Here is a 15850-nt window from a genome sequence, read left to right as displayed (position 1 = left end):
TGCCTCCTGTGGCTACCAAGTCATCCAGGACTTGGCCAGCTCTGTGGGGTCTCCATTCAGGCCCCTCCCTACCTCCCTTTTCCCATGACTCTGTGGGATGCTGGTCCCCACACCTTCCCCCTGCTGAGCGGGACACTTGCATCACATCTCTTGTCCCCCTACAAAACCCCTTCCTCATACCTGGACTTACCACACACACCTTCTGGGTCTGTCTTCTCTGTTTGTTCTCCTACAATTTTGGCTCTGATTTCCCACATATACTGTTTGCATTATTCAACGAGTCTTTTGGCTGTTGTTCTTATGCCTACTACTACAGGTTTCATTTTCAAGAGCTAGTTTTCTTGGGGGTGATCCCAGGGAGGCCTCAGAAGCCACAGGAGGCCTAAACCCCCAGGGGTGTCAACATCACTTCCTGCCTGTTTGCAGGCTGGCCATTGGCCAGGAGGGTGGGATGGATGGGGCAAGCTGTGGGCCTGGAGGGCGTGCAGAAGGGAGAGGGTAACAATCAATGGCCCCAACTAATGGGCATGTATGGGTTTGTTTTTGTTTTTGTTTAAACTATAAGTATTACTTTTATTAATAGTTACTTTTAATTGTGGTAAAATTGATGTAACATATTTACCATTGCAACCATTTTCCCAAGATTTTTTAAGGTATAATGAGCACATAAGATTACATATATTTAAAGTGTACAACCTGATGACTTAATGTACATATTCATTATAATATGATTACTGCAATCAAATTAATAAACACATCACCTCATAATCACCTGAAATTTTTAGGTAAGCAAGCTTAAGATCTATTACCTTAGCAAGTTTCAAGGGCATTATACAGTATTACAACTACAGTCAAGATGCTGTACATTAGTTCCTCATAACTTATTCATCTTATAACTGAATATTCTTACCCTTTGACCAATATCTCCCCATATGCCCCACCTCTCAGCCACTGGTAACCAAAATCCTACTATTTGTTTCTGTGAGTTTATTTCTTTATTTTTTAAAAGCCCATATATAGATGATAACACACAGTATTTGTCTTTCTCCTTCTGGGTTTTTTCACTTAATATAATGTCCTCCAGTTTCATCCATGTTGACACAAACAGCAGAATTTCCTTCTTTTTCATGACCAAATAATATTCATGTTTTCTTTATCATTAAAATATAATGGATATACAATATTATATTAGTTTCAGGTGTACAACACAGTAATTTGACAATTACATACACTACTCAGTATTAGACAATAAGTGTAATCACCATCTGTCACTATACCCTGTTATTGCAATATCATTGACTATATACTTAAACCAGTTTCCTTTTTTTAAAGATTTTATTTATTTATTTGACAGACGGAGATCACAAGTAGGCAGAGAGGCAGGCAGAGAGAGAGGGGGAAGCAGGCTCCCTGCTGAGCAGAGACCCCCCCCCCAACGTGGGGCTCCATCCCAGGACCCTGAGATCATGACCTGAGCCGAAGGCAGAGGCTTAACCCACTGAGCCACCCAGGCGCCCCGACTATATTCTTTATGCTAGACTTTTCATGTCCATGACCCACATTTTCTTCACCCATGCAACACTTAGGTTGTTTCAATGTCTTGGCTACTGTGAACAATGCTGAAATGAGCATGGGGTGCAGATATCTCTTGGAGATCCTGTTTTCATTTCCTTTGGATATATGCCCCAAAGTGGGATTGCTGCATCACATGGCAGTTTTACTTTCATTCATTTTGAAAAAAAAAAAATGGCTGTGTCAATTTATGTTTCCACCACGTATAAGGGTTCCATTTTCCCCACAACCTTGCCAACACTTGTTACTTTTATTCTTTTTTATATTAGCAATTCTAACTGTGACATAAGAATACTTCATTGTGGTTTTGACTTGCATTTCCATGATCCTTTGGAAAGATATCTATTCAGGTCCTTTATTCATTTTTTAATTTTTTATTTTTTATTAGCATATAATGTATTATTAGCCCCAGGGGTACAGGTCTGCAATGTGCCATGTTTACACACTTCACAGCACTCACCATAGCACACACCCTACCCAATGCCATTAGCCCAACCACCCTCTCCCTACCCCCCTTCCCCTGGCAACCCTCAGTTTGTTTTGTGAGATTAAGAGTCTCTTATGGTTTGTCTCCCTCCTGATCCCATCTTCTTTCATTTTTTCCTTCCTTACCCCCGAACACCTCGAATTACCTCAAATTCCTCATATCAGGGAGATCAAAGGATAATTTTCTTTCTCTGATTGACTTATTTCAATTAGTATAATACCCTCTAATTCCATCCACGTCATTGCAAATGGCAAGATTTCATTTCTTTTGATGGCTGCATAGTATTCCATTGTGTAGGTATGTATGTGTATATATATATATGTATATACATATATATATATACACACACACCATCTCTTCTTTGTCCATTCATCTGTTGATGGACATTGAGGTTCTTCCTATAGTTTTGCTATTGTGGACATTTCTGTTATAAATATTCCGGTGCACATGCCCCTTCGCATCACTACATTTTTATCTTTAGGGTAAATACCCAGCAGTGCAATTGCTGGGTCATAGGGTAGCTCTATTTTCAACTTTTTGAGGAACCTCCATGCTGTTTTTCAGCGTGGCTGTACCAGCTTGCATTCCCGCCAACAGTGTAGGAGGGTTCCCCTTTCTCCGCATCCTCGCCAGCATCTGTCATTTCCTGACTTGTTAATTTTAGCCATTCTGACTGGCATGAGGTGATATCTCAGTCCGGTTTTGATTTGTATTTCTCTGATGCCGAAGGATGTGGAGCACTTTTTCATGTGTCTGTTGGTCATCTTGGTGTCCTCTTTGCAGAAATGTCTATTCATGTCCTCTGACAATTTCTTGATGGGATCATTTGTTCTTTGGGTGTTGAGTTTGACAAGTTCTTTATAGATTTTGGATACTAGCTCTTTATCTGATATGTCATTTACAAATATCTTCTCCCAGATACTCTGCCAGAACACATTTGTTTCCCTGGCCAGCCCCAGTGAAGGGAAATCATAACACCTAAAAGGAACACAGTTTCTTCTATATTTCCCAAATTCTCTAGGGGAAGTTTTTAGGCACAGCTTATAAATCAGCAGGAATTCAAGTTCATTTCCTGACAAAGGGTACACTGGTTTCTCCCAGCATTGCTCTTTTGTCAGTGCCGGATCTCTGACAGAATGCTATGCATATTGTTAGAAGAAATAGGATGGTCATCTCCGGACCCCACCCACTTATGAGCATGCTTTGTTTTTGTAGGCTCCCCATACACCCATTTCCCTTTATTACCTATTTGACCAACATCCTTCCACCAGTGATGCACCCAGCTCAGAGCGATGCTTAACCTGCAGATGGGGCTAAGGACAAGTATACACATGCCTAGAAAGGGGCTGCATTCAGAGTCAGCCATGATGTGGCTATGTGTGGTCATAAGCCAGCCTAGAGCACCATTAGGAAATAGTACCATCAAATTTAGGGGCACCTGGGTGGCTCAGTGGGTTAAGCCGCTGCCTTCGGCTCAGGTCATGATCCCAGGTCCTGGGTTCGAGCCCCACATCGGGCTTTCTGCTCAGCAGGGAGCCTGCTTCCTCCTCTCTCTCTGCCTGCCTCTCTGCTTACTTGTGATTTCTCTCTGTCAAATAAATAAATAAAATCTTTAAAAAAAAAATTAAAAAAAAAATTTAGTGGTGTGGCAATGGAATACTATGCAGCCATCAAAAGAAATGAAATCTTGCCATTTGCAACGACGTGGATGGAACTAGAGGGTATCATGCTTAGTGATGTTAGTCAATCGGAGAAAGACAACTATCACATGATCTCCCTGATATGAGAAAGTGGAGATGCAACATGGGGGATTTAGGGGGTAGGAGAAGAATAAATGAAACAAGATGGGATCGGGAGGGAGACAAACCATAAGTGACTCTTAATCTCACAAGACAGAGGGTTGCTGGGGGGAGGGGGGTTGGGAGAAGGGGGGTTCGGGTTATGGACATTGGGGAGGGTATGTGCTATGGTGAGTGCTGTGAAGTGTGTAAACCTGGCGACTCACAGACCTGTACCCCTGGGGATAAAAATATATTATATGTTTATTAAAAATAAAAAATAAAAAAAGAATTTAAAAAATTAAAAATCAGTTAAAAAAAAGAAATTTTAAAAATAAATAAAAATTAAACACAAAACAAAACCAACAAAAAAACAATGCAATGGTCCTCTCTGGAATCAACCCACTTATAACCCCATTTTTCTTTTGCTTCCCCCTAGTCCACACCCATGTCTCTTTACTACCCATCTGACCTCCATCCTTCCCCAGTGATGGAGACAGCTCAGTTGCACTGCTTAACCTGGAGGTGGGACCAGAGAGAAGAGCACACATAGTAAAATGGTCTGCCTTCAGAGTCAACCATAAGGTAGCTACAGGCAGTTAGAAATAAGCCCAATGTACCATTAGGAATGAGCACTGTGACATTCAGTGGTACAGATTTGAGGTGTGGTAATGACATCAACTTCCTTGTGCAAGTATGTTTAGACTCAAGCATGAGACCATGGGATCAGAAGATTGAAAGGAAACTGTGTCAAGTGGGAAGATACCAAGTTACCAAAGTCACTCTGACTTGTAGAACTGTTTTGTCCGTTAGCCCTCATTTCCACTACAGAAGCTAGAAAATGTTCAACAGAGTCTCCACTTGCCTTCAAATTTAATCTGAGAACAACTTAGTTTGACCTGTTAATCCAAACTTTCCATTTTTTCCTCGCCTGTGTTGACTACCAGGTATTTAAACTGCCCATTCCCATTTCCAGTGAGACTGCAGTGAGGGGAGACAATAATGTGGTACATCCAGGGAATATTCTGTTTCTTGGTCTTCTTCTGTTCTGAGTGTGCCAACTTTAGTCGGCCAGTGGACATCTGACCACACATGGGAAACCCAGCAACTACTAAAAAAGTAGGGTCTCTGGTTTATCTTGGGAAATGTATAGCAACAATTAGGATTCTCCAGGGCTAAGAATGGCTCCTGATCTGCAAGGGCCAAGCTGCCCCATACTTTCTTTCTTTTATTTTTTTAAAAGATTTTATTTACTTATTTGACAGAGAGATAGAGAGCACAAGTAAGCAGAGTGGCAGGCAGAGGGAGAGAGAGAGAAGCAGGCTCTCTGCCAAGCAGGGTCCCATTGTGGGGCTTGATCCCAGGACCCTGAATTCATGACCTGAGCTGAAGGCAGCTGCTTAACCAACTGAGCCACCCATCACCCTTGCCCCATCCTTTCCTTAGGGGGAGTAATTCCAGATTCCTGACTCATGCACCTGTTTATTTTTTATTTATTGCTTTCTGTTTGTTTGTTTGTTTTTGTTTTTTAGCTAGTCTCCATCACCAACATGGGACCCCTTACATGCAGAGTTGCACACTCTACCGACTGAGCCAGCCATGTGTCCCTTCAGGCACCTTTGATATCTAGGCACATATCATGATTTCCATGTTGGCAAAAAGAGTTCAAACTCTGGGAACTGCCTTCGATCTACTCTCCTCCCTCTGGGCATGTTTCTTGAGTTCTTGCTGGGTGGGAGTCCTGTTTCCCACGCACTGATGGAAGACCCTGTAGGAAACCACACCAAATCCCATGGGATCTCTTTTATCGTTTCTGTATAATCCTCTCAGGCTCTCAGTGTGCTTGTGCTCCTGAAGACACCTCTGACTAGGACTGCCCAGGGCTCCTGGAGCTACTTTGTACACAGTCCCAGAGAATGAGGAGTAAGTGCCATATATGACAACCAGCCCCATTGAACTCCCTCCCCAAAGGCACTCAGCCCTTCACTAATAGGTACAGGAGGGTGAAATCATTATTGTAGATATAATCTTTTGAAAGCCGCTAGGACAAAGAGGCTTATTACTTAGAGAGGAAAGTCCACCAGAATAATGTCAGACCTGTCCACAGAGACTTGGCAAGCCAGAAAGGGCTGGCAAGATATATTCAGGGCACTAAATGAGAAGAACATGCAGCCAAGAATACTTTATCCAGCAAGACTGACATTCAAAATGGATGGAGAGATAAAGAGTTTCCAAGACTGGCAAGGCTTAAAAGACTATGCAACCACCAAGCCGACACTGCAGGAAATATTAAGGGGGGTTCTATAAAAGAGGAAAAATCCTAAGAATAGCATTGAACATAAATATAGAGACAATCTACAGAAAGACTTCAAAGATAACACGATGTCAATAAAAACATATCTATCAATAATCACTCTCAATGTGGATTGAATACCCAAATGAGAACTCCCATTCACAAGACATAAAAGTAATTTGAACTCACTGAATGGGCAGAAGGAACACACTATTAATAAAAAGCCAGTATAAGACTCGGATACACATGTTACCAAAGAAGACACATGAATGGCTCATAAGCACAGACAAGGGTCATCAATGTTACTAGTCCGCAGAGCAGTGCATGTAAAACCAGGGACCAGTTTATACTAACAAGTGCGATTCTGATCAAAAGACAATACCAAGTGTTGCTGAGATCGTGGAGAAAGTGGACCCTCATAGATTGCTAGGGGGAACGAAGATGAAAGAGACACATTGGAAGCCACTTTGAGAGTTCTTAAGAGTTCAGCACAAGCTTCCCATAGACCCAGCAATTCCACAACCAGACTTCTACCTGAGAGAAATAAGAATATTTGTTCACTCAAGCCTGGTTCAGAAACCTTTGGGGCAGCATTACTCACAACAGGAAAAACCTGACAGCAACACAAAGGGCCACTGACTGGTGAATGAACAAAAGGTGGCCCATCTGTACCATGGAATTCTACTCAGCAACAACAGGAGAGAAATCTGATTGAAGCTACAGCATGGAGGACCCTGAAAATCATGCTAAGTGAAAGAAGCCGGTCGCCAAGGACTACATACTGTCTCATTCGATTTATGTACAATGTCCAGAAAGGAGCCATGTATAGAGACAGAAAGCAGATCAGCATTGCTTGGGGCTGGAGGAGGGAGTGAAAATTGTCTGCAGAGGGGCTGGAGGAAGTGTGGGGAGGAGAAGGAAGCCTCTAAAACAAACTACGGTCCGAGCTGAACAACACTGTCATTGTAGGGACACCCTACAATGTATGTGAATTTCACCTAAAAAAAAAGAAAGGTGACAGTCCCACCTCAGTGTGTCCTGGGGTCCCCATGCAAACACTGGCTGGTGAGTTGCCACATCCTGGGTCCAGCAGTTGGTGGTTTAGAGCCTGGTGTCTGAGGTCACAGCCAGAGTCAGGGATTCAGGGCCTGTGTCTTCAGCTTCTGGCCCCCTCAGTTCCCCTGGACTCCGCAAGGGGTCAGGTGACTTAAGGGGGAAGACCTCCAGGTAGCACAAGTAGATCAAGGGGCAGGAGGCAAAGAAGGGGGGAAGCAGCTCCCTGGAGATTTGGGGAGGAAGTGAGGGATGTAGAGCACATGAAAGCAGCTGGCAAGATCTGGAAAGATTTTTTTTAAGATTTATTTATACATTTATTTATATATTTATTTATTTGACAGAGAGAGAGAAAGAGAGAGAACAAGCAGGGGATGCTGCAGAAGGAGAGGGAGAAGCAGGTTTGGGGAGACTTGTGGGGGCTCCATCCCAGGACTCTGGGATCATGACCTGAGCTGAAGGCAGATGTTTAACCTACTGAGTCTCCCCGATGCCCCTGGATAGATCTGAAGTAGGTTTGGTCTGTTGTTTAAGCTCTACCCATCAACTTTTAGGCTAACAGCCAAAGACATAATGACATAATTGATGCTCTTCCTGCACTGACACTGAGGCTCCCCTCCCCCCATCAGAATAGGGAAAAGAGCCCGTGTTGCTATTAAAATTCTTCTAAGTCTAAATGGAACAGTTTGGGCTGGTTTAGGGGAATCTGCCCATTTCTGGCCATCTATATTTGGCCAGCTTCTGGGTGCTGAGCCATCTCTGCAGGGACTTAGAAGGGGTACCCTTGTCCTTCAAATTGGAGCTGGGATTGTGAAGGTTTCCTGTTAATCTGTATTTCCCTGGCCTGGGCTGAGCATCCTCATCCAAGATCAGGTGCTGCAGTGACCTAAAGTGGGGAACTTACTGTGTGTCACTGCTTCTCTCTGGCAGAGTCAAAGGAGGCCCATGGTAGTGGTGGAGGGAGAGGCAGGGATAGAATTCTACACTCTGTCAAAACGTCGTCCACAGTGAAGATTTAAAAAAATATTAAGAGGATAGATGTCAGATTATATACTTGGTGATACAATAACAGCTCTGCGTGGTGACAGAAGGTAGCTTACACTTGTAGTGAATATAACATAATTTATAGAGTTGTCCAATCACTATCTTGTCATGTGAAACTGATGTCACATGGTGTATCAACTATAAATCAAGTTTTAAAATAACCTGAAGGTGAGGGGAAACATTTGAAAAAGAAGCAATAAAACTACAGCTGACTGGGGAACAAAAAGGGTTTGAATTGTACTGAACAATGTAGGTCCACTTAAGGGGTGATTTCTTTTCTTAAAAATATAGTATGGTATTGTCAATATATATTCTCTTCCTCATGATTTTCTCAATGACATTTTCTTTACACTAACTCACTGAATTGAAAGAATAAGGTATGTAATACAAACAACATAAAATATGTGTTAATCAACTGTTTTTGTTAACTGTAAGGCTGTTACACTAAGTACATCCACAAACACCCCAGCTACTAGAGTCTATAACTTAAATAGGCAGAGTTGTAAAATATAAGACAGACAAAATCAAGTGTTTCTAAACCCTAGCAATGAACAATTGGAAAAGGAAATTAAGAAAACAATTCCATTTATAACAGCACCCACCAGAATAGTATCTAGGAATAATTGATTCAAGGAGTCACAAAACCTGTACACTGAAAACTACAAAACATTGCTGCAGGAGATTAAAGAAAACCTAAACAAGTGTAAAGACATCCCATGTTCACCGATTGGAAGGACTGAAGTGGCTAAGAAGGCAACACCATGTGGCTAAGAAGGCAACACCATGATCTGCAGATTCCGTGGGATTCCTATCAAACTTTTTTCTTCTGCCTTCTCTATAGCACTTTGCAATACATTTCCTCTCAGACATTGTGGTTTCTTATTTTTTTAAATATTTTATTTATTTATTTGACAGACAGAAATTACAAGTAGAAAGAGAGGCAGGGGGAGAAAGCAGGCTCTCTGCTGAGCAGAGAGCCCAATGCGGGACTCAATCCCAGGATGCTGGACGCTGGGATCATGACTTGAGCCGAAGGCAGAGGCTTTAACCCAGTGAGCCACTCAGGCACCCTAGACGTTGTGGTTTTCATCTCTTAATGTGAGATTGGGGGTTTGTTTTGTTTTGTTTTACATTTTCCATGTATCTGCTGAGTGTTTTAAACTGATGGGATGAAGTTATAACAAACGCTTTCTTGTCCTTTGGTGATTCTCACCTTGGTGTCAGCTCTGGGTCATTTTCAGATGAGTGACCCGTCTCCTCATGAGGGTTCATTTCCCCTGCTTGTCTGCAGACCTCAAACCATCGCATGGGATGCCACAAAATGTGAATGCTATCATGTTGGTTGCTGCATTTTTTTTTTTTGTTTTGTTTTCTGTAATATAAAGTGTTTAGTGATGCATTTAAATTACTTGGAAACATTTCCAGTGTATCTTTAATGATTTATTAAATGGTCCAGAAGAGTAAACCACTTCCTGTGAGACCCTATTGGTGTGCCCCCCCCAAGTAAAAAAAAAGTTGGAAAGCATCAATGTAGATTCTGAATAGGGGCTTTTACACAGGAAAAAGCCCCAGCTCCAGTGAAAGCACAAAGCCAGAAACCCTTTGAAGCTTGGATTTACAAAGCAACACAGCTGTGAGGACAGTTTTCCCTTGAGCCTGAGAGCAAGCAGAAGGCCCACCGTCCCTTGGCCAAGAGCTAACCTGCTGTCTGGGAAAGGTCTATTGTGCCAACTGAATGGGTCCTTTGCAAGTAGGCAGACATGGCTCTTTAGAAGCCTATCAAGGGTCATTGGGCTGGCTCAGTCCAGAGAACACCAGAGTCTAGATCTAGGGGTCCTGAGCTCGGGATCCCCTCACCTCCGCTGGGTATAGAGATTGCTTAAATAAACTTAAATAAATAAACAACAGCATGTCAAGTTCCAAGGCCTATATTCTTTGAAGGGCCCTCTGGAGGAAGGCTGCCAAGGGTGAGAAGTGGCCTGATTAAGGATAGGGAGTCTGGGGTCTGCGTGAGGCTTTGTAGTGTGCTGGTGGGAAAAGGGAGCCAGAGGGCAGCGGAGGGGACAGACTCTGGCTTGTGTTCCCTGGGGAGTGAAAGAAAGCACCTTCTTCGCCTAGATCCTGGGACTGCAAGACACCAAAACGTAAGCAGAATCACACAAAATATTGAAGAACACCGGGCACGCAGCTCCAGGAGAGACCTCAATAAAAACAAGAGGCCCAATCTTTTCCTGAAAACTGTGCATAGAGGACTCCCGCGTGTCTCCAGTGAGAAAGACCATCAATGAGCAATGTAGTTAAGTGGGTTATAAACCACGCATTTACTGAGTAAGTGGTACAGCTAATCTAGCAACACCTGCAAACGTTCTCTTAAAAGATAAAGCTGTAAGAAAAAATTAAAAATCAGAGCATTCTGTTATCGAACACATATTACCCGGGGAAAGGGCAAACGCAGTCCCCCAGTACCATAAATTATGGAGTTGAGTTTCCCACATTTGGGGAAATCACAGGGGTCAGCATGTCTGCAGTGCAATTGACAAGCCTCATCCTGAGAAAACGACCTGCTTGATCATGGTATCTCCCCTGCCGGGTAAGTATGACCCTCTCCCCCTCCGCCTCTGCCCCACACTAGCCTCACCTGCTGTCCACCCTGCACACACGCTCACTTGCCAACCAACACCCCAAAACCCTCAGCAGCCATTCCTGCCCCAAGCATCCTCACCCTCCACAAGAGTCTTCCTAATGCAATGGAAGCTACAGCACTGCTACATCCTCTGCCCCAAGAATTCTCTGGCCCAGAACTGTGGCCTAATGGTAACCGATTTACATTAGACATGCCCCATCCATGACGTCAGGGGTCTCTTCGCCACCACACACAGGCAGGCACACAGAGCACTCAACATAGGGAAGGCTGCCCCAGCCTGAGGGGAACAGGAGGGAGGTCTTTTCAGCAGACACAGAAACGCAGATCCATCTCTCCCTCTCTCCCTCTCCTTAAAATCTGCTTTGGGGAGACAGGACATTGGCTACACCTGTGGAGCTCAGCCTCCTAGCCAGTCCCCCCACGTACTCCCCAGGCCTGGACACCCTGGGGGATGGGGCAAGGAACCAAAAGTCAGCAACCTCTGGGCTGGCCCTCTGGCTGACACCTGCTGGCAACATCCCAGGCCCTGAGAACACCGCAGGGGACGGCTTCTTCACCAGGTGGGCTCGCTCCTAGGGCAGGGATGCAGAGTTCCCTCGTGGCTGCCTCGGAGAAAACGACCAAGGATCCCACTGTTGAGGACAGGGCCAAAGGAAACTATCCCTTCTGCTCCCTTAGACTGGGCTCAGAGTTCACAGCAGGGGGTTAGCAGGGTTCCAGGTATCCTGCTCTGCCACCACCTTCCCTCCTCCCTCCACCACGGTGCTTTTCCCCTTGGATGAGATTTCTGCATCAAAGTCGGTGGAAAAAAGCCCAGTCTGGGAGACAAAGCAAAACAAATACTCCCAAGAGACCAGTACTTGGGCAATTGTATGGCCCTGGATGGAGTGTCCTAGGGTCCTGATTTGCCTTCGTCTTGATGGCGCCTTGAGGGAGTGCTTTTCTTTTATCGGATTGTTGAAATTTGAAAAGTTTGGGGGACAGAGGGTGTCCAACTTTAGTTGTCACCTAGTTCATAGTGTGGTGGGGGACAGAATAATGCCCCATCCCTAGGAGGTGTCCATGCTAATGCCAGTGAGGAGGAAGCAGAAAGCTAGCTAAAGGAGAAAGCACAGGCTGACTCCCTGAATCCCTGACCTCCCACTCCTTGGTGAGATCTCTGGGACAGTTCCAGGAAGCTGCCAGCTATCTTATTGGTAATGCTGAACTATAGGGAAAAACAACCTTAACCTGACAATGGCAAAGGCATCCAGGATCTTGAAGGTCCTCTTTAGCATATTCTTTTTTTTTCCTTTTTTTTATTATTTATTTTCAGCATAACAGTATTCATTGTTTTTTACCACACACTGTGCTCCATGCAATCCGTGCCCTCTCCAATACCCGCCACCTGGTTCCCCCAACCTCTTCAAACCTCTTCCCACCCCCCCACCTCTTCAAACCCTTCAGATTGTTTTTCAGAGTCCATAGTCTCTCATCGTTCACCTCCCTTCCAATTTCCCCCAACTCCCTTCCCCTAACTCCCCATGTCCTCCATGCTATTTGTTATGCTCCACAAATAAGTGAAACCATATGATAATTGACTCTCTCTGCTTGACTTATTTCACTCAGCATAATCTCTTCCAGTCCTGTCCATGTTGCTACAAAAGTTGGGTATTCATCCTTTCTGATGGAGGCATAATACTCTATAGTGTATATGGACCACATCTTCTTTATCCATTCGTCCGTTGAAGGGCATCTTGGTTCTTTCCACAGTTTGGCAACCGTGGCCATTGCTGCTCTTTAGCATATTCTTTTGAAAACCTCCCTTTCTCCCAACCCCTAATGCCCAAGTGTATAATGAACCTTGGCTCCCAACCCCACGCAGCAGCTCCCTCTGCCCAAGGGTCCTGTCCCCATGCTTTAGTAAAACCAACATTTTGCACCAGAGATGTTGCAAGAATTCTTTCTTTATCATTGGCTCCCAACCTCACTCCACCAAACCTCACCTGTATTCCAAAAACCCATCACCAGGAACCTGTGCACGTGTCCCATCAGCAGCAAAAGGGACCCTGCAGAGGTGCTTATGTTGAGGACCTTGAGACGGTGAAATGATCCTGGATTCTCCAGGCAACCCCCTGAATGACAAGAGGGTCTTAAAACTGGAAGAGGCAGAGAAGGAGGTCAGAAGGATGCTGCGTGAGGAGGACTCTGCCTGCTGGGGCTGGGACTGAGCATGGAGGAGGGGCCTCTAAAAGCTGGAACAGGCAAAGAGACGTACTATCTGCTTCACCTAAAAAAAATAGAAACTGCCAGATATTTTACCAGCACAAATGGGGTTTGTCGGGAATAAAAGGGAAAGGCGATCTGGGATAAAGCAGCGTTGTCAAATCCATAGGCGAGTCCAGAGAACAAATGGGAGGGCCACTCTTCTTTTTGTTTTTGTTTGTTTGTTTGTTTTGTTTTGCTTTTGTTTTTGCTTTTTTAATGGTTATTTTATTTTATTTTATTTTATTTGCAACTCTTAGTTTTTTTACTTATTTTTTAAATTTTTTTTTCAGCATAACAGTATTCCTTGTTTTTGCACCACACCCAGTGCTCCATGCAATCCATGCCCTCTCCAATACACACCACCTGGTTCCCCCAACCTCTCACCCCCTGCCCCTTCAAAACCCTCAGATTGTTTCCACTCTTCTTTTGAAGGAAAGGGGTCAGTTGGGAAGATTGTTCTAAAAGTCCATCGTGGTGAACTGTGAGTTGGAAGAGCACTGGTGTCTCCCTGGGGGAACAAAGCTAGCATTCCTGACTGTGGCCTGGTTAGTAGAGGCCTATGCCTGTGCAATGTCAAGTTCCAGTAAGGTCAGATTAGTCCCTCCCTTGGGGCTGCAATGCCCAAGGAGATAAGGAGGGCAGAGGAGCTCCTTTGCTAAAACCTCCACACTGCATTTTATTGTGGTTTCCCTTGACTAATTTCCACCCTCTCCTAGAGCCTCCAGAATGGAAGGTACCCTGTGGACATCTTGATCTTAGTCCAGTGAAATCCTTGTTGGGACTCTTCACCCTCAGAACTGTAAGATAAAAAAAATATATGAGTTCTTTTAATGCATTCCATTTATGGTGACTTGGTAACACAGTAAGAAGCATCTAGCTCATTCACCTCAGTGGTAATGAGTTTTGGGGAATCCGATAAATTCTGTACAAACTCTGCAGGTTTTCTGTCTTAGGTCCACAGGTCAAGAGCTAGTTTTATTTGGGTTTTTGTCTTATTTTTAGGTACCTGCTGATATAATGTGGGCCAGGAGCAAATGGTCAAGAAAGAATTTTTGAGGCGTCTTCAGGCAAAAAACGTGTTTTTATTAAAGTTCAGGGACAGGACTCCTGGAAAGGAAGAAGTGCCCCGGGATTTTGAGGAGTGATTGATCTTATAATGTATGTTGGGGGTGGAGGGTGGAGATAAAGATGTTTCCAAAGGCATTTTTAGGTGTTATAAGAGACTGTAAGGAATTTTACTTTTATTTACATTTCACTGGCATTTGCTCTCCTCATCACCTGCCATCTTTTTTCTTTCCATTCTTTTCTGTGGGATTCACAGTCTGTTCCCTGCATGGGCTCAGCCAGGTTCTTATGGGAATTATGCCAAGTGGAAGCCATTGGCGGCCACACAGAAAGATATTTCAAGAGTGGGCTCTGTTACTCTCACAGGAAGGGTTAGGACATAACTTACAAAGAGATGAATATTGGACAATGTTCCTATCAAAGGTACATTTTTGTTGCAATGAGTTCTCTTAAGACATGAAGCTACTTTTCAGCCTTTCACAAAGGGTGAAAAGCAACTGATCTGTGACTGGATCCTGAGTGGAGTGAGGTTAATATGATATCATACTCTGTTGCTTTCCTAAATGTTGTGTACTTAAAATGAATTTTGTAGAAGTAGTATCTGAATTCCTCACTGATTACTGACTATCCCATCAGAGTGCAGCAAGCACTGGTAGCACAGGGATGGAGGAGGAATCGCCGGGATGCTGGAATAAGTACAGGGCGACATGGTCTCACGCTTGGTTTCTTTGCCTTAATAGCTTACCGACATTCAGCCGATTGGGCCAGCGAGTTCCTCTGTATTGACAGCTAAAGGCCTCCATGGAAATACTTGAACAACAGAGTGGGAGAGCAGATGTGGAGTCACTCCATCGACTAATAAAATATGGGGCATCCCTACCTCAGGTGGGAGTCTTTTCTTGGGTCTGTTACTGGTCGCAGTGGTGGTGATGGTTGTGAGATTCTATATGAGGGTTTTGTTTGTTGTTGTCCATGGTTGTGACTCTCTAGGAGATAATTGTGGAGTGATAGCTTTATAGTAATTCTTGGAAAGTAAAAGAACATAACTAAGGACTCTTCCCAAGGAATATTTGCAGATCTCTGTGCCAACATTTATGGAGGACTTATATACTTTTCAGTTAAAGGTTATCAATCAAAGTGAAACAACTCTAATTTTGGGTCAATGTTGGAGAACAACAGTTTTAAACTGTGGTCTGCATCAGAATCACCTAGGGTAAGATACAGATGTAGTGAAAAGAAGGGCCATCTGTACCCCAATGTTCATAGCAGCAATGGCCACAGTCACCAAACTTGAAAGAACCAAGATGCCCTTCAACGGATGAATGGATAAGAAAGATGTGGTACATATACTCTATGGAGTATTATGCCTCCATCAGGAAGGATGACTTGGGACAGGACTGGAGGAGATTATGCTGTGTGAAATAAGTCAAGCAGAGTCAATTATCATATGGTTTCACTTATTTGTGGAGCATAAGGAATAACATGGAGGGCTTGGGGAACTGGGGAACTGGAGAGGAGACGGGAGTTGGGGGAAATTGGAGGGGGAGATGAACCATGAGAGACTGTCACTCAAACAATCTGAGGGTTTTGGAGGGGAGGGGGGTAGAAGGCTGGGTTAGCCTGGTGGTGGCTATTATGGAGGTCACGCATTGCATGGAGCACTGGGT

The 15850-nt window shown here is 44.0% G+C and overlaps 1 non-coding gene across 1 annotated transcript; it reads right to left on the bottom strand.

The window, feature by feature from the left end:
- Nucleotides 1–10661: 10661 nt before the first annotated feature.
- LOC125099334 (U1 spliceosomal RNA) lies at nucleotides 10662–10825 on the bottom strand. The gene has a single exon (XR_007127112.1). It is a non-coding gene; the product is annotated as a U1 spliceosomal RNA (small nuclear RNA).
- Between the last annotated feature and the right edge of the window lie 5025 nt (nucleotides 10826–15850).

Source organism: Lutra lutra, chromosome 4 (assembly GCF_902655055.1).
Source record: "Lutra lutra chromosome 4, mLutLut1.2, whole genome shotgun sequence".
Classification (NCBI taxonomy): domain Eukaryota; kingdom Metazoa; phylum Chordata; class Mammalia; order Carnivora; family Mustelidae; genus Lutra; species Lutra lutra.
Note: the sequence above shows the minus strand (reverse complement) of the source record. Positions and strands in the feature narration are given on the sequence as shown.